Genomic DNA, 25,009 nt, shown 5'->3' on the forward strand with positions numbered 1-25,009 from the left:
TTGTGGTCTGGGGTTCCACTCTCAGGCCTTCCTCAGATCACAATTTGACATAGCAGGACATGTTTGTTGTAGGAAATTCTGCTTACTCTTAGATTCAATCTAGTAGAAATAGCCCCTAATGTTCATGTTTTGTAGATCATCTTAGTACGGAAGTACTATGACAGCAATTCATCAAAGATAAAAGACACATTTACACAATCTATCATGCTTTGATTATGAGACCTACTTGGAAGTGTCTTATTTTTAGAACCCGCTAAATATTTTTCTCTTCACTTTCCTCACATGAGGTAAGAGAGCATATAATAATTAATAGTCTGCTTAGTACTAGTCCCCCCAGAAAGTTAGCAAGATTTCAATATACAGCCATGATTATGAGGAACCTTAAACAATTAATAAATACAGTGAAGCTCAGTAGAACCTATAAATGTATGTTGAATGGGAACATGAGAGAAAACATCACGCTGATAAGAGTTTGAAAAGAATTTTGCTATACAATAGAGAACAATGTCTTGAGGTTTAACTTAGATTTAGATTTAAAGTATTCCTTTTTTTAGGTTTAAAAGAACTCTGAGCATGCGTTTATAGTATCTAGCAACACAATGATCTTTTTGTCTGTTATGTGGTATGTGTATAAACATTTTAATGCTGTATATAATAGGTATAATTTATTGGTCTTTGTATGGTCACTTTTTACAGCCTTGGAGAAGCAGTGGGTGAGCCTTGAAACACGTGTTGGCTGTGACTGTATCAGAGAATCAAGATCTATTCATGGGATTATTCTTTGTTTTAAATGTGATTAAAAAGTTATCACTGTAAAGACATTTTGGACTAAATTTATTGGTATAACAAGCAAAAATGATTTTTGAAACAGGCTTTTAAAAGAATTTTTTTTCAATAAAAGCAAAGGCAAAAAGAGTGAAGGTGTACGGGTTAATTAATATGTAGCTAGTTGATATGTTTATAAAAATGTTAATGCTGTATTTAATAGGTAATATTTATTGGGCTTTGTATGGTCACTTTTCACAGCCTTGAAGAAGCAGTTGATGAGCCGTGAAACACGTGTTGGCTGTAACTGTATCAGAGTATCAAGAACTATTCACGGGATTATACTTTGTTTTAAATGTGATTAAAAGTTATCACTGTAAAGAAATTTTGGACTAAATGTATTGGTATAGCAAGCAAAAATGTTTTTTGAAACAGTCTGTCACATAGCATGCGAATCGGCATCTAAATCCCACCCGCTGCCTTGAGGTATTGCATGTTGCACTCGCAGCATGTCTCGCCATCAGCCACACTGGCTTTCTATCTAATACTACCGGCCCTTATTCCCATTAGACTTCCTGAACACAGTGCGCCTTGTTGCACCTTCACACTTTCCAAACAACGGTATTGACCACTTCTAGGCACCTTTCTAGCCAATTGAGCCAATTAACTTTTCGGCACTGCTCTGATAATGGCAATCTCCAATTTGCATGCAAACCAGTTTCCACCAGGAGGTCATCTTTAGTCCCTCTTTAAACGTCTCCTCTAATATATATATATTTTTTTTTTGCAGAGTTTTATATAGCGCAAACTTGATCCGAATTCAATCGGGTATCAGAGCGCTTTACATAGCACCAGTTACGTTACATGAGGACACACATTCATTTTTTTTGTTTTTTTGTTTGGCACGGGGAGATTAAGCGATTTGCCCAGAATCACAGGATGTTCAGTGTCATTACTGAGACTCGAGCCCAGTTCCCCAGGTCTGAGGTCGAGCGCCCTAGCCGTTAGGCCAACTCCTCTCCCATCCTATCTCACTCATAGCCTTTCGTTTTCTGCCGTCCTTCCCATTTTTCCCTTGTTCCACAGGCAGTGTATTATTTCAGGCTTGTATAATACCCGTCCTGATGATGATCCCAGTATTATAAAAGGGATCGAAACGTCGTAGACTTTTTTAAACAGTATGCACGTTAATCCAATGTGTTAAAACAAGTGCAGTAGCTGTTTATTTGAAAGCTTGCCCTTATTATCCTTATTAGCTATAAGCTACTTTTGTTTTGCCTGAAATGTTTTTGTCCATTTGTAATTGTTTTGTGTTTTTGTAGGACGCACGACTGTGTCCCACTCTATTTGTGTGCTCTTATTTGTTCAGAAATTGTTTTGATTCATTAAATTTGCTGTCCGGCTGGGCATCCTTAATATAGCACTGATTCTAGTCTATATTTAACTATTTAACTTTATTGTGTTCTTTAAGGACCTTTGGTTTTGTAACAAATTGATACCCAAGGTCCTTTTCTACCTTGCGGGTTCCCTTGTTTGAATTAAAATTTGCTCCTCTGAAGGCAAAAAGATCTCCGCTTGCTTTGCGGTGGACTCTAAATAATGTTGACTGTAGTCCACCAGGACTGACGTGGGGAAATGGAGTCCAGCCCAGCACACTAAGCATAAGCCCCTAAGACTATAAGACTCTTTAACGCCCATGTGTCGTGTTTATACTTTCCTACATTATTCTTAACAGCTTTAATTAATTCCTATGGTTAACCACAAAGCGGTCACTGCCCATGTAGGAGGTTCACGCTAAATAAATGCTATTATCCAAGGGTAAATACCTTGTATTATAAATAGTGAACTTGGAAATGAGGCATAAGATGAAGAACTAGTATTTAACTCACCACATGCTGCTGATTCTCTCTTTTTTGTGCCTTCACCTCCATTGATGCATTTCAGCAGGTTTTAGGTGCCGAAATCTGCTCAGAGAAAACAGAGGGTGATAATTATTACACAGCTCAGAATACCGAATCCTCTGCCAATATTTATTTACACAAGGGTCAGAATGAACCCAGCAGCGCATTATCAGAACCTTGATTCTGCCAGCCAGAGAAATCATTTAAAGTATATTTGCACTGTCATTCTTTTTAACAAGATACTGCCCACTCCCAACATGAGTGCAAAGCATTCTATTATTTACAGGTAACTGTACGATGCCTTTGTGAAAGGCTCTGCATGACCTGATTATTTAGACATCCTTCGTTTGAAAAACATCCACGCTGAATCATTGATAGGCTTATATTTCATGTTGCAAGTTATGCTGGTTCATGGACTGCTTGGGTATGTTTTAAAATAGCATACCTCTTCTTAACATCCGACATTATTGTAATGCACTGTAAATGGAATGGGCACCACTGGTACTTTTGTTTTACCACTAGGACTTTTGAGTCTTCCACGGATAGTTACAGTGAAGGAAGTTTGAGGTCAAAGTTCCACGGTTGATTTTGTACCAAGTACATGCTTGCAGTGTAAATCAAAGAGCAGAGCCAGGGCCGAGGTAGGGGTACACAGATACCCTTTTTAATGGTGAAGGAAGCAAGATTGTACAAATCTTTAACATATAGTGCCAGGCGTTGGTGGCAATCACAGGAGAAAGCAGATATCTCCTGGGTTCATGCAGCCACACCCCTTAGCAACTGAGTCAACTCCTCAAAGGAGGTGATAAGAGATCTCCTAATGGGTAAGCTGCTGATTAACTTCCCCATTGGATAGCTTTCACTTTAGGAAATGTGTCAGGTGACTCCGGGGGAGCCTATTCTTATGATGTGTTCCTAAACTGGGTTTTTAGGCAGCACCCATTCCTTTAAATAACATGGACTACTTTAAAAAAGGTTTCCAAATACCGGTATTGTGGTCTGCTTTTCTTATGAGGTACATTTGACCACAGTCAAGGGTTTATTGAAAAATCTGGATAAAACCCCCCAGGCAAGCTCTGCTGGCCTACCACTATTCATGCAAGGAACTGGAATAGAAATGTACTTCATAACAATTGGCAAATTAACTATAAGTGACAGAAACAGTGAAAAGCCATTTGGTACACATCAATGCTTCCCTCCATCAGTGCTTCTGAAGCTATAGATGCAATTCCCTATAATCTTAAATCTCAATCTTGTGGCGTAAGACTGATTTTTACTTACAGTGTGATCGGGGCCTCTCCATAGCCCACCTCCTTTGACCGAGGTCCATATGCCTACAAGGTAGTGCTCAAGTACTAACCAGGACAGGCCACTCTCGTGGGATTTCCAAGGCCTGTGCTCCCTCCTCCCTCATTGAGTAATGGTGTGCTACATTGTCGTTCTCAAAGCCAAAGCAAAAGCAAATCGTTGACTGGTATTGAATGTCCACGTAATATCAAGGGTTTTATCGTTCGCAAACAGGCAGATTCTGAGAATCGACCCATTTGCGAACGGTAAAAAGCCTTTTTGGATGTATCAACAGAAAAGGCATCCGCAAAATAGGTCATCGCAATTTTTGTGATGACCTATTTTGCGAATGCAGTTAGGGAATCACAATTTGCGATTCCCTAAATGCAATGCAAGAAGCATTCTCAGAATGCGACTTTGCATTAAGGAATCGCAAATTACCACCAACTTCAACTTGGTGGTAATTTGCAAATCCTTAGAAAAATACACAAAATTGCATTTTCTACGTGCCATGTTGCGCATAAACATGCCATTGGGGCATGTTTGTGTGCCACATGTGCACACTTACCTTTTGTGGGGGTGCATCAGGGGGGCCTTATATCCCCCTGGCACCCTTGCAATTGCATTAGCAATTTGCGATTACCTATTTTGAAATCGCAAATTGCGAATGCCTTCCCATTCATTCCTATGGGCCTCTAGGGCCATAGGAATGAATGAGAAGGCATTCCCTAATAGCGAATGGCAAATTGCACTTCGCTGATAGGGAATGTTAAGGATTCGCAAAAAAAATTGAAATCCTACATACATTGCATTTTGCGATTCTCAAATAGCGAATCAGTAAAATTCGCTATTTAAGAAATATAAAAGCAATTCTTGATACATCTGGCCCTATATGCTTGAAGTCATGATAACGCTGAAGAGTTATAGCAGAGATACCATGGAAGAGAGTGCACAACCTTCCCTGAAAAGAGACATCAGTAGCCGTATGGGCTGCAATCAAGTCACTTTTGCCACATTACGGGAACTTGACCGGGGCATCTAGTGGGTACTGTGAGGATATGGAAGCCTTTAGGTTCACTCTGTTGAGTCTGCCCAGCTTCATCTCCAGATGTTATCCACCAAGAGCAGGGAGAAAAGTCCACCATGAAAACCTCCAGATTTCATCTTATAACTTCTTTCCGAAGATCACGAGGCTCAGGTTGCACCGTCAGCTGTGGTGCAAAAGTAGCAGACATTTCAAGAAATAGGTGGGCAGGATGTCTCTGGGTCTCACCGATAGCGGGACAACACAGTCTGGCCCTCCTTCAATATTCAAAGTTCCTCATTGGCATCTGCTCATCACAGCATCCACATTGAACCTCCTCTAGAATTCTTAGGTTTCAAGTCTTTGATTCCTTCAAGTAGGCTGGCAGGGATGGTGTCCCTATCAGAGTGTCCACATCAGCAGGGGCAGCTGAGCTTCCCTCTAGCAGTCAGGCGGAGCCATAGCAGGTGGAATATATGACGTTACAATACAAACAATTACAATGCATACTTTTACAATGCAGTTTTTACATCGCCAAAACCATTACACCGCATGTTTTTACAACACAAGCCATTACAACGCATATTCATTGAGATATATTAAAACTACCATTACAACGCATACCATTACAACGCATAATATTTTTTCACTGTTTATAACCAACATTTAATAAAGTCTAAATTTTAGGATACATCCCCTGGGACGGGATGCAAGGGAAATAGGGGTTTTGGGTGGGGGAGAGAATTAATACAAGGGAATAAAATTTTATACCCGGGTATTTTTATACTACCTAACCATTAAAATACCTGGGTATTAATAATAAAATCAAAAATACGTTTAAAAAACAGCAACATTAACACATATATTTACAACAGTTGTTATCAAATACACACTACTGTCAGAGACTTAAACACATAAAGCGGCAGTCCTTCAACGATTTTTATTACAGCCCCTGACCCACCGTCTACTCAAAATGGCTGACATTCCGAGAAGTAACGTATAAACGAACATTTGTATGCAAGAAAAAATAAATATACATTCTGTCAGGTTGTTAATTGTGCAAAAAAATAGTTTCCAAACCATATTTTTATTTAAATTGTTGTTTACCACTGAAAAAGATATAAAAAGAAACGGTCCACCATTTTGTGCTCAGTGGTACACTGACTTCCATGGTGACCACATGCAGCAGGAGTAGCAGGATAATTGTTTCGACTTTCCAGTTGAACACTGCCATCTACAGACAGAAGTAAGTGTAAACACCTTCCAAAAGATAACACCTAATTCACAAGTACTTATAATATATTTCTAACTTATTTACAGCATTTGAAAAGCAGTGCCTTGTCTACTGCAGGCAGTCCTAAAATTATATTTCCTTTGAAAAGTAAGTGAATAAATGAACAAAATGTATTTAAAGTAAAAAGCCCAAAAGCAAAAAAATAATTATTAAAATGTTCCGTTAAATATTAACAGATAGTAGACACACAGGGCCCGATTCACAGAACTAACTTAAGACAAAATCCTAAACTTACAACCATTTTGGTATTCACAGAAGGCACTTACTCATTTTGGTATTCACAGAAGGCACTTACTCATTCCGGTATTCACAGAAGTTAGGAGTCCTAACTTTAGGACTCCTAAATGCCTTCTGTGAATACCGAAAGTCTTAAAATTAGGATTTTTCTCAATTTAGTAGTAGTAAAGTTAGGAGTCCTAACTTTAGGACTCCTAAATGCCTTCTGTGAATACCGAAAGCCTTAAAATTAGGATTTTTAGGACTCCTAAACTGAGAAAAATCCTACTTTTAAGACTTTCGGTATTCACAGAAGGCATTTAGGAGTCCTAAAGTAAGGTTCCTAACTTCTGTGAATACCGAAGTGAGTAAGTGTCTTCTGTGAATACGAAAATGGTAGTAAGTTTAGGATTTTGTCTCAAGTTAGTTCTGTGAATCGGGCCCTCAGCAACACCAATTATTAACCTTGGACAAACAAACCTTTACAAAAACAACTGTAAGTAAACTGTAAAATGTGATCTGAACAAAAAAAATCTTGATTAATTTCACAAATATATTAGCAGGCACTGTTCTGTGATATGGTATAAAATTACTATTCTAACATCTGTGTGTGTGAGCCTCAGGGAAGATGCTCAGGGAATGTGGAGGCAAGTTACTCTTCCTACTCCAACAGGTGTTTGCCTCAGGGAAAGTGCTGGATGGTGGTGGGGGAAATTTTACTATTCCTTCTCTGACAGGTGCTAGCCTCAGGGAAAGTGTTGGATGGTGTTGGGGGCAAATTTACTATTATTACACCAACAAGTGTTTGCCTCAGTGAAAGTGTTGCATGGTGGTGGAGCAAATTTACTATTACTACACCAACAAGTATTTGTGTCAGGGAAAGTGTTGGATGGTGGTGGGGGCAAACTTACAATTACCACACCGACAAGTGCTTGCCTCAAGAAAAGTGTTGGATGGTGGTGGGGGCAAATTTATTATTCCTACTCTGACAGGTGTTTGCCTCATGGAAAGTGCTGGATGGTGGGGGAAAATTTGCAATTCCTACTCCAACAGGTGCTAGCATCAGGGAAAGTGCTGGATGGTGGTAGAGGCAAATTTACTATTACTACTCCAACAGGTGCTAGCCTCAGGGAAAGTGCTGGATGGTGAAGGGGGCAAATGTACTATTACTACTCTGACAAGTGTTCACCTCAGGGAAAGTGTTGGATGGTGGTGGGGTCAAATTTACTATTCTTACTCCGACAGGTGCTAGCCTCTGGGAAAGTGCTGGATGGTTGTGGGGCAAATTTACTATTATTACACCAACAAGTGTTTGCCTCAGGGAACGGGCTGGATGGTGGTGGGGGCAAACTTACAATTACCACACCGACAAGTGCTTGCCTCAAGGAAAGTGTTGGATGGTGGTGGGGGCAAATTTATTATTCCTACTCAGACAGGTGTTTGCCTCAGGGAAAGTGCTGGATGCAATTTTACTATTCCTACTCCGACAGGTGCTAGCCTCATGGAACGGGCTGGATGGTGGTGGGGGCATATTAACTATTACTACACCGACAAGTGTTTGCCTCAGGGAAAGTGTTGGTAGGTGGTGGGAGCAAATTTACTATTCCTACTCCGACAGGTGTTTGCCTCATGGAAAGTGCTGGATGGTGGGGGACAATTTGCTATTCCTACTCCAACAGCTACTAGCCTCAGGGAAAGTGCTGGATGGTGGTAGAGGCAAATTTACTATTACTACTCCAACAGGTGCTAGCCTCAGGGAAAGTGCTAGATGGTGGAGGGGGCAAATGTACTATTACTACACTGACAAGTGTTCACCTCAGGGAAAGTGTTGGATGGTGGTGGTGTCAAATTTACTATTCTTACTCCGACAGGTGCTAGCCTCTGGGAAAGTGTTGAATGGTGGTGGGGCAAATTTACTATTACTACTCCAACAAGTGTTTGTCTCAGGGAAAGTGTTGGATGGTGGTGGGGAAAAGTTACTATTCCAACTCGGACAGGTGTTGCGTCAGGGAAAGTGCTGGATGGTAGCGGGTGCAATTTTAATATTCCTACTCCGACAGATGCTAGCCTCATGAAAAGGGCTGGATAATGGTGTGGGAAAATGTACTATTACCACACCGACAAGTGTTTGCCTCACGGAAAGTGTTAAATGGTGGTGGGGGCAGATTTACTATTCCTACTCCGACAGGTGTTTGCCTCATGGAAAGTGCTGGATGGTGGTGGGGCAAATTTACTATTCCTACTCCAACAGGTGCTGGCATCAGGGAAAGTGATGGATGGAGGTGGGGTGCAAATTTACTATTACTACACCGACAAGTGTTTGCCTCAGGAAAGTGTTGGATGGTGGTGGGGTCAAATTTACTATTCCTACTCCAACAGGTGCTAGCATCAGGAAAAGTGCTGGATGATGTTGGGGCATATTTACAATTATTTTACCGACAAGTGTTTGCCTCAGGGAAAGTGTAGGATGGTGGTGGGGGCAAATTTACAATTACCACACCAACAAGTGTTTGCCTCAGGGAAAGTGTTGGATTGTGGTGGGGCAAATTTACTATTCCTACTCGGACAGGTGTTTGCCTCAGGGAAAGTGCTTGATGCAATTTTACTATTCCTACTCTGACAGGTGTTTGCCTCATGGAAAGTGCTGGATGATGGTGGGGCAAATGTACTATTGTTACTCCAACAGGTGCTAGCCTCAGGGAAAGTGCTGGATGGTGGTGAGCACAAATGTACTATTACTACACCGATAAGTGTTTGCCTCAGGGAAAGTGGAGGAAAATTTAATATTCCTACTCCGACAGGTGCTAACCTCATGGAACGGGCTGGATGGTGGTGGGGGCATTTTAACTATTACTACACCGACAAGTGCTTGCCTCAGAGAAAGTGTTGGTAGGTGGTGGGGGCAAATGTACTATTCCTATGCCAACAGGTGCTAGCCTCAGTGAAAGTGCTGGATGGTGGTAGGGGAAAATTTACTATTCCTACTCCAACAGGTGATAACCTCAGGGAAAGTGCTGGATGGTGGAGGGGGCAAATGCACTCTTACTACATCGACAAGTGTTTGCCTCAGGGAAAGTGTTGGATGGTGGTGGGGGCAAATTTACTATTCCTACTCTGAGAGGTGTTTGCCTCTGGGAAAGTGCTGGATGGTGGTGGAGCAAATTTACTATTACTACTCTAACAGGTGTTTGCCTCAAGGAAAGTGCTGGATGGTGGTAGGGGCAAATTTACTATTCCTACTCTGACTGGTGCTTGCCTCAGGGAAAGTGTTGGATGGTGGTGGGGGCAAATTTACTATTCCTACTCCGACAGGTGCTAGCCTCTGGGAAAGTGCTGGATGGTGTTGGGGGCAAATTTACTATTATTACATCCACAAGTGTTTGCCTCAGGGAAAGTGTTGGATGGTGCTTGGGCAAATTTACTATTACTATACTGACAAGTGTTTGTGTCAGAAAAAGTGTTGGATGGTGGTGGGGGCAAATTTACTATTACCACACCGACAAGTGTTTGCCTCAGGGAAAGTGTTGGATTGTGGTGGGGCAAATTTACTATTCCTACTCGGACAGGTGTTTGTCTCAGGGAAAGTGCTGGAGGGTGGTAGGGGCAAATGTACTATTCCTACTCCAACAGGTGCTAGCCTCAGGGAAAGTGATGGATGGAGGTGGGGTGCAATTTTAATATTCCTACTCCGACAGATGCTAGCCTCATGAAAAGGGCTGGATAATGGTGTGGGAAAATGTACTATTACCACACCGACAAGTGTTTGCCTCACGGAAAGTGTTAAATGTTGGTGGGGGCAGATTTACTATTCCTACTCCGACAGGTGTTTGCCTCATGGAAAGTGCTGGATGGTGGTGGGGCAAATTTACCATTCCTACTCCAACAGGTGCTGGCATCAGGGAAAGTGATGGATGGAGGTGGGGTGCAAATTTACTATTACTACACCGACAAGTGTTTGCCTCAGGAAAGTGTTGGATGGTGGTGGGGTCAAATTTACTATTCCTACTCCAACAGGTGCTAGCATCAGGAAAAGTGCTGGATGATGTTGGGGCATATTTACTATTATTTTACCGACAAGTGTTTGCCTCAGGGAAAGTGTAGGATGGTGGTGGGGGCAAATTTACAATTACCACACCAACAAGTGTTTGCCTCAGGGAAAGTGTTGGATTGTGGTGGGGCAAATTTACTATTCCTACTCGGACAGGTGTTTGCCTCATGGAAAGTGCTGGATCGTGGTGGGGCACATTTACTATTCCTACTCCAACAGGTGCTGGCATCAGGGAAAGTGATGGATGGAGGTGGGATGCAAATTTACTATTACTACACCGACAAGTGTTTGCCTCAGGAAAGTGTTGGATGGTGGTGGGGTCAAATTTACTATTCCTACTCCAACAGCATCAGGGAAAGTGCTGGATGATGTTGGGGGCATATTTACTATTATTTTACTGACAAGTGTTCGCCTCAGGGAAAGTGTTGGATGGTGCTTGGGCAAATTTACTATTACTACACTGACAAGTGTTTGTGTCAGGGAAAGTGTAGGATGGTGGTGGGGGCACATTTACTATTACCACACCAACAAGTGTTTGCCTCATGGAAAGTGTTGGATTGTGGTGGGGCAAATTTACTATTCCTACTCGGACAGGTGTTTGCCTCAGGGAAAGTGCTTGATGCAATTTTACTATTCCTACTCTGCCAGGTGTTTGCCTCATGGAAAGTGCTGGATGATGGTGGGGGCAATTATACTATTCCTACTCCAACAGGTGCTAGCCTCATGGAAAGTGCTGGATGGGGGTAGGGGCAAATTTACTATTCCTACACCGACAGGTGCTAGCCTCAGGGAAAGTGCTGGATGCTGGTGGGGGCAAATTTAGTATAATTACAGCGACAAGTGTTTGCCTCAGGGAAAGTGTTGGATGGTGGTGGAGCAAATTTACTATTACTACACCGACAAGTGTTTGCCTCAGGGAAAGTGTTGGATGGTGGTGGGGGCAAATTTAACTATTCCTACTCCGACAGGTGCTAGCCTCTGGGAAAGTGCTGGATGGTGTTGGGGGCAAATTTACTATTATTACATCCACAAGTGTTTGCCTCAGGGAAAGTGTTGGATGGTGCTTGGGCAAATTTACTATTACTATACTGACAAGTGTTTGTGTCAGACAAAGTGTTGGATGGTGGTGGGGGCAAATTTACTATCACCACACCGACAAGTGTTTGCCTCAGGGAAAGTGTTGGATTGTGGTGGGGGCAAATTTACTATTCCTACTCGGACAGGTGTTTGTCTCAGGGAAAGTGCTGGATGGTGGTAGGGGCAAATGTACTATTCCTACTCCAACAGGTGCTAGCCTCTGGGAAAGTGCTGGATGGTGGTGGGGCAAATTTACTATTGTTACACCGACAAGCATTTACCTCAGGGAAAGTGCTGGATGGTGGCGGGGCAAATTTACTATTACTGCACCAACAAGTGTTTGCCTCAGGGGAAGTGTTGGATGGTGGTGAGGCAAATTTACTATTCCTCCTCCGACAGGTGTTTGCCTCAGGGAAAGTGCTGGATGGTGGTGGGGGCAAATTTACTATTCCTACTCTAACAGGTGTTTGCCTCAAGGAAAGTGCTGGATGGTGGTAGGGGCAAATTTACTATTCCTACTCCGACTGGTGCTTGCCTCAGGGAAAGTGCTGGATGGTGGTAGGGGCAAATTTACAATTCCTACACCGACAGGTGCTAGCCTCAAGGAAAGTGCTGGATGGTGGTGGGGGCAAATTTAGTATTATTACACCGTCAAGTGTTTGCCTCAGGGAAAGTGCTGGATGGTGGTACGGGCAAATTGACTATTTCTACACCGACAAGTGTTTTTGCCTCAGGGAAAGTGTTGGATGGTGGCGGAGCAAATTTACTATTACTACACCGACAAGTGTTTGCCTCAGGGAAAGTGTTGGATGGTGGTGGGGGCAAATTTACTATTCCTACTCCGACAGGTGCTAGCCTCTGGGAAAGTGCTGAATGGTGTTGGGGTCAAATTTACTATTATTACATCCACAAGTGTTTGCCTCAGGGAAAGTGTTGGATGGTGCTTGGGCAAATTTATTATTACTATACTGACAAGTGTTTGTGTCAGACAATGTGTTGGATGGTGGTAGGGGCAAATTTACTATTACCACACCGACAAGTGTTTGCCTCAGGGAAAGTGTTTGATTGTGGTGGGTGCAAATTTACTATTCCTACTCGGACAGGTGTTTGTCTCAGGGAAAGTGCTGGATGATGGTAGGGGCAAATGTACTATTCCTACTCCAACAGGTGCTAGCCTCTGGGAAAGTGCTGGATGGTGGTGGGGCAGATTTACTATTGTTACACCGAAAAGCATTTGCCTCAGGGAAAGTGCTGGATGGTGGTGGGGCAAATTTACTATTACTGCACCGACAAGTGTTTGCCTCAGGGAAAGTGTTGGATGGTGGTGAGGCAAATTTACTATTCCTCCTCCGACAGGTGTTTGCCTCAGGGAAAGTGCTGGATGGTGGTGGGGGAAAAATTAACTATTCCTACTCTAACAGGTGTTTGCCTCAAGGAAAGTGCTGGATGGTGGTAGGGGCAAATTTACTATTCCTACTCCAACTGGTGCTTGCCTCAGGGAAAGTGGTGGATGGTGGTAGGGGCAAATTTACTATTCCTACACCGACAGGTGCTAGCCTCAGAGAAAGTGCTGGATGGTGGTGTGGGCAAATTTAGTATTATTACATCGACAAGTGTTTGCCTCAGGGAAAGTGCTGGATGGTGGTACAGGCAAATTGACTATTTCTACACCGATAAGTGTTTGCCTCAGGGAACGTGTTGGATGGTGGTGGAGCAAATTTACTATTACTACACCGACAAGTGTTTGCCTCAGGGAAAGTGTTGGATGGTGGTGGGGGCAAATTTACTATTCCTACTCCGACAGGTGTTAGCCTCTGGGAAAGTGCTGGATGGTGTTGGGGGCAAATTTACTATTATTACATCCACAAATGTTTGCCTCAGGGAAAGTTTTGGATGGTGCTTGGGCAAATTTACTATTACTATACTGACAAGTGTTTGTGTCAGACAAAGTGTTGGATGGTGGTGGGGGCAAATTTACTATTCCTACTCGGACGACCGGTGTTTGTCTCAGGGAAAGTGCTGGATGGTGGTAGGGGCAAATGTACTATTCCTACTCCAACAGGTGCTAGCCTCTGGGAAAGTGCTGGATGGTGGTGGGGTAAATTTACTATTATTACACCGACAAGCGTTTGCCTCAGGGAAGTGCTGGACGGTGGTGGAGCAAATTTACTATTACTGCACCGACAAGTGTTTGCCTCAGGGAAAGTGTTGGATGGTGGTGGGGGCAAATTTACTATTTCTACACCGACAAGTGTTTGCCTCAAGGAAAGTGTTAGATGGTGGTGGGGGCAAATGTACTATTCCTACTGCAACAGGTGTTTGCCTCAGGGAAAGTGCTGGATGGTGGTGGAGCAATTTACTATTCCTACTCCAACAGGTGTTTGCCTCATGGAAAGTGCCGGATGGAGGTAGGGGCAAATTTACTATTTCTACTCCGACCGGTGCTTGTCTCAGGGAAAGTGCTGGATGGTGGTAGGGGCTAAATTACTATTCCTACTCCAACAGGTGCTGGTCTCAGGGAAAGTGCTGGATGGTGATGGGGCAAATTTACTATTACTACACCGACAAGTGTTTGCCTCAGGGGAAGTGTTGGATGGTGGTGGGGGCAAATTTACTATTTCTACTCTGACAGGTGCTAGCCTCTGGGAAAGCGCTGGATGGTGGTGGGGCAAAATTTACTATTATTACACCGACAGTGTTTGCCTCAGGGAAAGTGTTGGATTGTGGTGGGGGTAAATTTACTATTGCTACTCGGACAGATGTTTGCCTCAGGGAAAGTGTTGAATGCAATTTTACTATTCCTACTCCGACAGGTGTTTGCCTCATGGAAAGTGCTCGATGGTGGTGGGGACAAATTTACTATTCCTACTCCGACCGATGCTTGCCTCAGGGAAAGTGCTGGATGGTTGTAGGGGCAAATTGACTATTCCTACTCCAACAGGTGCTTGCCTCAGGGAAAGTGCTTGATGGTGGAGGGGGGCAAATGTACTATTACTACACCGACAAGCGTTTGCCTCAGGAAAAGCGTTGGATGGTGGTGGGGACAAATTTACTATTCCTACTCCGACAGGTGCTAGCCTCTGGGAAAGTGCTGGATGGTGGTGGGGGCAAATTTACTATTATTACGTTGACAAGTGTTTGCCCGGGGAAAGTGCTGGATGGTGGTGGGGCAAATTTACTATTACTACACCGACAACTGTTTGCCTCAGGGAAAGTGTTGGATGGTGTGGACAAATTTACTATTTATACACCGACAAGTGTTTGCATCAGGGAAAGTGTTGGATGGTGGTGGGGCAAATTTACTATTCCTACTCCTACATGGGTTTGCCTCAGGGAAAGTGCTGGATGGTGGTGTCAGGGACTGTCCGGGACTATGTGGGGAACACAGTCAGGGACTTGGGCAAGGACTAGGAAGTGGGTAGAAAACGTACACAGAAAGAGGAGTACAGCGCTGCCCAGGATCATACAGGGAGTCAGAGGAGAAAAAGGGATCCAAAGGGGAAACCTGTACAATGGAACAAGATGGGTAAGACTCAGAAAGGAAGGGAGGGCACTCACGAGGCAGTTTAGCATTCAGAATAACTACACCCAGGACGAATGTGCAAGACATATATATAATACAATATTAAAAATAAAAGGGGGTGTGGGGTAAAGCACTCAGGAGCTCCACACGGTAAGACTGAAGCTCAGTAAGTTTATCACCCACAATTGCTGTTACAGATACTGACTGCAAATACCCACTTATAGGATATGCATGCAAAGGCAGGGTCTGTGGAGCTTACATCTATGGTGATGTTATAAATGCAACTCAAAGACAATACTCACAGTGAACAAGAAACACCACCTAGGTAGTCAGCTGTGCCCATGGATCCTGGCGATCAAACAGGAACACGCAAGGCAGTAACAGCAAGGGGGTAGAACTAAACACAAGCACAATAGACAAGGAGCTAGGAAGGAGGAGTGCTTAACATGAAAGGAAGGAAATCACAGTGCACACTTGGCAGAAAGCAAGTAACAAACATACAAGGCAACAGAAGCAAGGCAGCAGAATAGAAAGACAGCAAACTAGGAACTGGAACCAAGGAAATGGGAAGAAAGGCAGGGACTGGAGAAGGATATATAGAAGGAGAGGCTACAATGGTGTACTAGAATAGTGCAGGTTAAGGAATCAAGAAAACAAAGTAGCATAGAAGGCAGTGCTGGTGCAGGAACACGAATTGAGCCGAGGCTCAGGAGTCAAGGTAGCACTGCAGGCAGTGCTGGTTCAGGAACAGGGAATTACTAAAGCTTCAGGAGTCAAGGTAGCACTGCAGACAGTGCTAGTTCAGGAAACAGGGAAATTACAATGGCTCAGGAGTCAAGGTAGCACTGCAGACAGTACTGGTTCAAGGAAACAGGACATAGCTACAGCTCAGGAAGCAAGGAGTCAAGAGCACTGCAAGCAGTGCAAATCAGGAACAAGAAAATAGCTGAAGCTCAGGAACGGGAACACAGAATAACTATAGCTCAGGAACTCATTAAAACAAGGTAGCACTACAGGCAGTGCAAATTCAGGTACAAGGAATAGCTATAGCTCAGGAATCACTGGGAACAAGAATATCAAAAGCTCAGGAAACACTGGAAACAAGGATCGGTCTCACCGGAAAACAGCTACAATGACCAACCTTGGCCTGAAGGGAGCTGGGGCTTAAAAGAGCTCACAGTAATCATAAGCATCAGGTGTGAGCACGCTAGCAGCAGCCAGCCGCAGGCGAGCCGAAATCCTCCACCCATCCTTGACCTGCAGGGGTGGAGACGAAGCCGAGAGCAGGGAATTCTAGGTGATAGAGTTTCCAGCATGAGCAGACTGGCTTCCACAAAACCCGGCATGGATTGGGAATGGATGTCAATTCCTAAATGATGTCCAAATGCCTGGAAGTCAGGATATGCGTACAAGGGAGTGTCTGGAGGCATATTAGAACACTGGAAAGCCCCACAATTCAGCCCTTTGGTGGTGGGCACGAGAGCACAGGGAGTGAATTGTGACAGGTGGCAGGTGCAATTTTAATATTCCTACTCCGCCAGATGCTAGCCTCATGGAAAGGGCTGAATAGTGGTGTGGGCAAATTTACTATTACTACACCGACAAGTGTTTGCCTCAGGCCAAGTGTTGGATGGTGGAGGGGGCAAATTTATGATTCCTACTCCGACAGGTGTTTGCCTCAGGGAAAATTGCTGGATGGTGCTGGGGGCAAATTTATGATTCCTACTCTGACAGGAGTTTGCCTCATGGAAAGTGCTGGATGGTGGTAGGGGCAAATTTACTATTCCTACTCCAACAGGAGCTAGCTTCAGGGAAAGTGCTGGATGGTGGTGGGGGGCACATTTACTATTACTACACCGATAAGTGTTTGCCTCAGGGAAAGTGTTGGATGGTGGTGGGGCAAATCTACTATTCCTACTCTGACAGGTGCTAGCCTCTGGGAAAGTGCTGGATGGTGTTGGGGGCAAATTTACTATTATTACACCGACAAATGTTTGCCTCAGGGAAAGTGTTGGATGGCGCTTGGGCAAATTTACTGTTCCTACTCCGACAGGTGTTTGCCTCAGGGAAAGTGCTGGATGGTGGTGGCTGCAATTCTACTATTGCTACTTCGAAAGGGGCTAGCCATATGGAAAGTGCTGGAGGGTGATGGGGGCAATTTTACTATTCCTACTCTGACAGGTGCTAGCCTCAGCGAAAATGTTGGATGGTGGTGGGGCAAATTTACTATTACTACACCAACAAGTGTTTGCCTCAGGGAGAGCGTAGGATGGTGCTGGGTGCAAATTTACTTTTCCTACTCTGACAAGTGTTTGCCTCGGGGAAAGTGCTGGATGGTGGTTGGTGCAAATTTACTATTCCTACTCTGACAAGTGCTAGCTAGCCTCAGGGAAAGTGCTGGATGGTGGTGGGGGTACATTTACTATTACTACACCAACAAGTGTTTGCCTCAGGGAAAGTGCTGGATGTTGGTTGGGGCAAATTTACTATTCCTACTCTGACAGGTGTTTGCCTCAGGAAAAATGCTGGATGGTGGTGGATGCAATTTTACTATTCCTACTCCGACCGGTGCTTGTCTCAGGGAAAGTGCTGGTTGGTGGTAGGGGCAAATTAACTATTCCTACTCCAACAGGTGCTAGCCTCAGAGAAACTGCTGGATGGTGGTGGGGGGCAAACTTACTATTGCTACACCAACAAGTGTTTGCCTCAGGGAAAGTGTTGGATGGTGCTTGGGCAAATTTACTATTACTACACTGACAAGTGTTTATGTCAGGGAAAGTGTTGGATGGTGGTGGGGGCAAATTTACTATTACCACACTGACAAGTGTTTGCCTCGGGGAAAGCGTTGGATTGTGGTGGGGCAAATTTACTATTCCTACTCGGACAGGTGTTTGTCTCAGGGAAAGTGCTGGAGGGTGGTAGGGGCAAATGTACTATTCCTACTCCAACAGGTGCTAGCCTCAGGGAAAGTGCTGGATGGTGGAGGGGGCAAATGCACTCTTACTACATCGACAAGTGTTTGCCTCAGGTAAAGTGTTGGATGGTGGTGGGGGCAAATTTACTATTCCTACTCTGAGAGGTGTTTGCCTCTGGGAAAGTGCTGGATGGTGGTGGAGCAAATTTACTATTACTACACCGACAAGTGTTTGCCTCAGGGAAAGTGTTGGATGGTGTTGAGGCAAATTTACTATTCCTCCTCCGACAGGTGTTTGCCTCAGGGAATGTGCTGGATGGTGGTGGGGTCAAATTTACTATTCCTACTCTAACAGGTGTTTGCCTCAAGGAAAGTGCTGGATGGTGGTAGGGGCAAATTTACTATTCCTACTCTGACTGGTGCTTGCCTCAGGGAAAGTGTTGGATGGTGGTGGGGGCAAATTTACTATTCCTACTCCGACAGGTGCTAGCCTCTGGGAAAGTGCTGGATGGTGTTGGGGGCAAATTTACTATTATTACATCCACAAGTGTTTGCCTCAGGGAAAGTGTTGGATGGTGCTTGGGCAAATTTACTATTACTATACTGACAAGTGTTTGTGTCAGACAAAGTGTTGGATGGTGGTGGGGGCAAATTTACTATTACCACACCGACAAGTGTTTGCCTCAGGGAAAGTGTTGGATTGTGGTAGGGCAAATTTACTATTCCTACTCGGACAGGTGTTTGTCTCAGGGAAAGTGCTGGAGGGTGGTAGGGGCAAATGTACTATTCCTACTCCAACAGGTGCTAGCCTCAGGGAAAGTGATGAATGGAGGTGGGGTGCAATTTTAATATTCCTACTCCGACAGATGCTAGCCTCATGAAAAGGGCTGGATAATGGTGTGGGAAAATGTACTATTACCACACCGACAAGTGTTTGCCTCAAGGAAAGTGTTAAATGGTGGTGGGGGCAGATTTACTGTTCCTACTCCGACAGGTGCTGGCATCAGGGAAAGTGATGGATGGAGGTGGGATGCAAATTTACTATTACTACACCGACAAGTGTTTGCCTCAGGAAAGTGTTGGATGGTGGTGGGGTCAAATTTACTATTCCTACTCCAACAGCATCAGGGAAAGTGCTGGATGATGTTGGGGGCATATTTACTATTATTTTACCGACAAGTGTTCGCCTCAGGGAAAGTGTTGGATGGTGCTTGGGCAAATTTACTATTACTACACTGACAAGTGTTTGTGTCAGGGAAAGTGTAGGATGGTGGTGGGGGCACATTTACTATTACCACACCAACAAGTGTTTGCCTCAGGGAAAGTGTTGGATTTTGGTGGGGCAAATTTACTATTCCTACTCGGACAGGTGTTTGCCTCAGGGAAAGTGCTTGATGCAATTTTACTATTCCTACTCTGCCAGGTGTTTGCCTCATGGAAAGTGCTGGATGATGGTGGGGGCAATTTTACTATTCCTACTCCAACAGGTGCTAGCCTCATGGAAAGTGCTGGATGGGGGTAGGGGCAAATTTACTATTCCTACACCGACAGGTGCTAGCCTCAGGGAAAGTGCTGGATGCTGGTGGGGGCAAATTTAGTATAATTACAGCGACAAGTGTTTGCCTCAGGGAAAGTGTTGGATGGTGGTGGAGCAAATTTACTATTACTACACCGACAAGTGTTTGCCTCAGGGAAAGTGTTGGATGGTGGTGGGGGCAAATTTAACTATTCCTACTCCGACAGGTGCTAGCCTCTGGGAAAGTGCTGGATGGTGTTGGGGGCAAATTTACTATTATTACATCCAAAAGTGTTTGCCTCAGGGAAAGTGTTGGATGGTGCTTGGGCAAATTTACTATTACTATACTGACAAGTGTTTGTGTCAGACAAAGTGTTGGATGGTGGTGGGGCAAATTTACTATCACCACACCGACAAGTGCCTCAGGGAAAGTGTTGGATTGTGGTGGGGGCAAATTTACTATTCCTACTCGGACAGGTGTTTGTCTCAGGGAAAGTGCTGGATGGTGGTAGGGGCAAATGTACTATTCCTACTCCAACAGGTGCTAGCCTCTGGGAAAGTGCTGGATGGTGGTGGGGCAAATTTACTATTGTTACACTGACAAGCATTTGCCTCAGGGAAAGTGCTGGATGGTGGCGGGGCAAATTTACTATTACTGCACCAACAAGTGTTTGCCTCAGGGAAAGTGTTGGATGGTGGTGAGGCAAATTTACTATTCCTCCTCCGACAGGTGTTTGCCTCAGGGAAAGTGCTGGATGGTGGTGGGGGCAAATTTACTATTCCTACTCTAACAGGTGTTTGCCTCAAGGAAAGTGCTGGATGGTGGTAGGGGCAAATTTACTATTCCTACTCCGACTGGTGCTTGCCTCAGGGAAAGTGCTGGATGGTGGTAGGAGCAAATTTACAATTCCTACACCGACAGGTGCTAGCCTCAAGGAAAGTGCTGGATGGTGGTGGGGGCAAATTTAGTATTATTACACCGTCAAGTGTTTGCCTCAGGGAAAGTGCTGGATGGTGGTACGGGCAAATTGACTATTTCTACACCGACAAGTGTTTTTGCCTCAGGGAAAGTGTTGGATGGTGGTGGAGCAAATTTACTATTACTACACCGACAAGTGTTTGCCTCAGGGAAAGTGTTGGATGGTGGTGGGGGCAAATTTACTATTCCTACTCCGACAGGTGCTAGCCTCTGGGAAAATGCTGAATGGTGTTGGGGGCAAATTTACTATTATTACATCCACAAGTGTTTGCCTCAGGGAAAGTGTTGGATGGTGCTTGGGCAAATTTATTATTACTATACTGACAAGTGTTTGTGTCAGACAATGTGTTGGATGGTGGTGGGGGCAAATTTACTATTACCACACCGACAAGTGTTTGCCTCAGGGAAAGTGTTTGATTGTGGTGGGTGCAAATTTACTATTCCTACTCGGACAGGTGTTTGTCTCAGGGAAAGTGCTGGATGATGGTAGGGGCAAATGTACTATTCCTACTCCAACAGGTGCTAGCCTCTAGGAAAGTGCTGGATGGTGGTGGGGCAGATTTACTATTGTTACACCGAAAAGCGTTTGCCTCAGGGAAAGTGCTGGATGGTGGTGGGGCAAATTTACTATTACTGCACCGACAAGTGTTTGCCTCAGGGAAAGTGTTGGATGGTGGTGAGGCAAATTTACTATTCCTCCTCCGACAGGTGTTTGCCTCAGGGAAAGTGCTGGATGGTGGTGGGGGAAAAATTAACTATTCCTACTCTAACAGGTGTTTGCCTCAAGGAAAGTGCTGGATGGTGGTAGGGGCAAATTTACTATTCCTACTCCGACTGGTGCTTGCCTCAGGGAAAGTGGTGGATGGTGGTAGGGGCAAATTTACTATTCCTACACCGACAGGTGCTAGCCTCAGAGAAAGTGCTGGATGGTGGTGTGGGCAAATTTAGTATTATTACATCGACAAGTGTTTGCCTCAGGGAAAGTGCTGGATGGTGGTACAGGCAAATTGACTATTTCTACACCGATAAGTGTTTGCCTCAGGGAACGTGTTGGATGGTGGTGGAGCAAATTTACTATTACTACACCGACAAGTGTTTGCCTCAGGGAAAGTGTTGGATGGTGGTGGGGGCAAATTTACTATTCCTACTCCGACAGGTGCTAGCCTCTGGGAAAGTGCTGGATGGTGTTGGGGGCAAATTTACTATTATTACATCCACAAATGTTTGCCTCAGGGAAAGTGTTGGATGGTGCTTGGGCAAATTTACTATTACTATACTGACAAGTGTTTGTGTCAGACAAAGTGTTGGATGGTGGTGGGGGCAAATTTACTATTCCTACTCGGACCGACCGGTGTTTGTCTCAGGGAAAGTGCTGGATGGTGGTAGGGGCAAATGTACTATTCCTACTCCAACAGGTGCTAGCCTCTGGGAAAGTGCTGGATGGTGGTGGGGTAAATTTACTATTATTACACCGACAAGCGTTTGCCTCAGGGAAGTGCTGGACGGTGGTGGAGCAAATTTACTATTACTGCACCGACAAGTGTTTTCCTCAGGGAAAGTGTTGGATGGTGGTGGGGGCAAATTTACTATTTCTACACCGACAAGTGTTTGCCTCAAGGAAAGTGTTGGATGGTGGTGGGGGCAAATGTACTATTCCTAGTCCAACAGGTGTTTGCCTCAGTGAAAGTGCTGGATGGTGGTGGGGCAAATTTACTATTCCTACTCCAACAGGTGTTTGCCTCATGGAAAGTGCTGGATGGAGGTAGGGGCAAATTTACTATTTCTACTCCGACCGGTGCTTGCCTCAGGGAAAGTGCTGGATGGTGGTAGGGGCAAATTTACAATTCCTACACCGACAGGTGCTAGCCTCAAGGAAAGTGCTGGATGGTGGTGGAGCAAATTTACTATTAATACACCGACAAGTGTTTGCCTCAGGGAAAGTGCTGGATGGTGGTACGGGCAAATTGACTATTTCTACACCGACAAGTGCTAGCCTCTGGGAAAGTGCTGAATGGTGTTGGGGGCAAATTTACTATTATTACATCCACAAGTGTTTTCCTCAGGGAAAGTGTTGGATGGTGCTTGGGCAAATTTATTATTACTATACTGACAAGTGTTTGTGTCAGACAATGTGTTGGATGGTGGTGGGGCAAATTTACTATTACCACACCGACAAGTGTTTGCCTCAGGGAAAGTGTTTGATTGTGGTGGGTGCAAATTTACTATTCCTACTCGGACAGGTGTTTGTCTCAGGGAAAGTGCTGGATGATGGTAGGGGCAAATGTACTATTCCTACTCCAACAGGTGCTAGCCTCTGGGAAAGTGCTGGATGGTGGTGGGGCAGATTTACTATTGTTACACCGAAAAGCGTTTGCCTCAGGGAAAGTGCTGGATGGTGGTGGGGCAAATTTACTATTACTGCACCGACAAGTGTTTGCCTCAGGGAAAGTGTTGGATGGTGGTGAGGCAAATTTACTATTCCTCCTCCGACAGGTGTTTGCCTCAGGGAAAGTGCTGGATGGTGGTGGGGGAAAAATTAACTATTCCTACTCTAATAGGTGTTTGCCTCAAGGAAAGTGCTGGATGGTGGAAGGGGCAAATTTACTATTCCTACTCCGACTGGTGCTTGCCTCAGGGAAAGTGGTGAATGGTGGTAGGGGCATATTTACTATTCCTACACCGACAGGTGCTAGCCTCAGAGAAAGTGCTGGATGGTGGTGTGGGCAAATTTAGTATTATTAGATCGACAAGTGTTTGCCTCAGGGAAAGTGCTGGATGGTGGTACAGGCAAATTGACTATTTCTACACCGATAAGTGTTTGCCTCAGGGAACGTGTTGAATGGTGGTGGAGCAAATTTACTATTACTACACCGACAAGTGTTTGCCTCAGGGAAAGTGTTGGATGGCGGTGGGGGCAAATTTACTATTCCTACTCCGACAGGTGCTAGCCTCTGGGAAAGTGCTGGATGGTGTTGGGGGCAAATTTACTATTAATACATCCACAAATGTTTGCCTCAGGGAAAGTGTTGGATGGTGCTTGGGCAAATTTACTATTACTATACTGACAAGTGTTTGTGTCAGACAAAGTGTTGGATGGTGGTGGGGGCAAATTTACTATTCCTACTCGGACCGACCGGTGTTTGTCTCAGGGAAAGTGCTGGATGGTGGTAGGGGCAAATGTACTATTCCTACTCCAACAGGTGCTAGCCTCTGGGAAAGTGCTGGATGGTGGTGGGGTAAATTTACTATTATTACACCGACAAGCGTTTGCCTCAGGGAAGTGCTGGACGGTGGTGGAGCAAATTTACTATTACTGCACCGACAAGTGTTTGTCTCAGGGAAAGTGCTGGATGGTGGTGGGGGCAAATTTACTATTTCTACACCGACAAGTGTTTGCCTCAAGGAAAGTGTTGGATGGTGGTGGGGGCAAATGTACTATTCCTAGTCCAACAGGTGTTTGCCTCAGGGAAAGTGCTGGATGGTGGTGGGGCAAATTTACTATTCCTACTCCAACAGGTGTTTGCCTCATGGAAAGTGCTGGATGGAGGTAGGGGCAAATTTACTATTTCTACTCCGACCGGTGCTTGTCTCAGGGAAAGTGCTGGATGGTGATGGGGCAAATTTACTATTACTACACCGACAAGTGTTTGCCTCAGGGGAAGTGTTGGATGGTGGTGGGGGCAAATTTACTATTTCTACTCTGACAGGTGCTAGCCTCTGGGAAAGCGCTGGATGGTGGTGGGGCAAAATTTACTATTATTACACCGACAGTGTTTGCCTCAGGGAAAGTGTTGGATTGTGGTGGGGGTAAATTTACTATTGCTACTCGGACAGATGTTTGCCTCAGGGAAAGTGTTGGATGCAATTTTACTATTCCTACTCCGACAGGTGTTTGCCTCATGGAAAGTGCTCAATGGTGGTGGGGGCAAATTTACTATTCCTACTCCGACCGATGCTTGCCTCAGGGAAAGTGCTGGATGGTTGTAGGGGCAAATTTACTATTCCTACTCCAACAGGTGCTTGCCTCAGGGAAAGTGCTTGATGGTGGAGGGGGGCAAATGTACTATTACTACACCGACAAGCGTTTGCCTCAGGAAAAGCGTTGGATGGTGGTGGGGGCAAATTTACTATTCCTACTCCGACAGGTGCTAGCCTCTGGGAAAGTGCTGGATGGTGGTGGGGGCAAATTTACTATTATTACGTTGACAAGTGTTTGCCTCGGGGAAAGTGCTGGATGGTGGTGGGGCAAATTTACTATTACTACACCGACAACTGTTTGCCTCAGGGAAAGTGTTGGATGGTGTGGACAAATTTACTATTTATACACCGACAAATCTTTGCATCAGGGAAAGTGTTGGATGGTGGTGGGGGCAAATTTACTATTATTACACCGACAAGTGTTTGCCTCAGGGAAAGTGTTGGATGGTGGTGGGGCAAGTTTACTATTCCTACTCCTACATGGGTT

The 25,009-nt window shown here is 44.7% G+C and overlaps 1 long non-coding RNA gene across 2 annotated transcripts in view; it reads right to left on the minus strand.

Annotated features, from left to right (window-relative positions):
- The window catches only part of LOC146860678 (uncharacterized), a 272,227-nt gene that overhangs the window by 24,601 nt on the left and 222,617 nt on the right, over positions 1-25,009 (minus strand). For both annotated transcript variants that reach the window (XR_014979195.1, XR_014979196.1), the window contains exon 3: positions 2,655-2,729. This is a non-coding gene — a long non-coding RNA (uncharacterized LOC146860678). The remainder of the gene's footprint in view (positions 1-2,654; positions 2,730-25,009) is intronic.

This window comes from Triturus cristatus, chromosome 3_1 (genome assembly GCF_964204655.1).
Source record: "Triturus cristatus chromosome 3_1, aTriCri1.1, whole genome shotgun sequence".
Taxonomy (NCBI): Eukaryota; Metazoa; Chordata; class Amphibia; order Caudata; family Salamandridae; genus Triturus; species Triturus cristatus.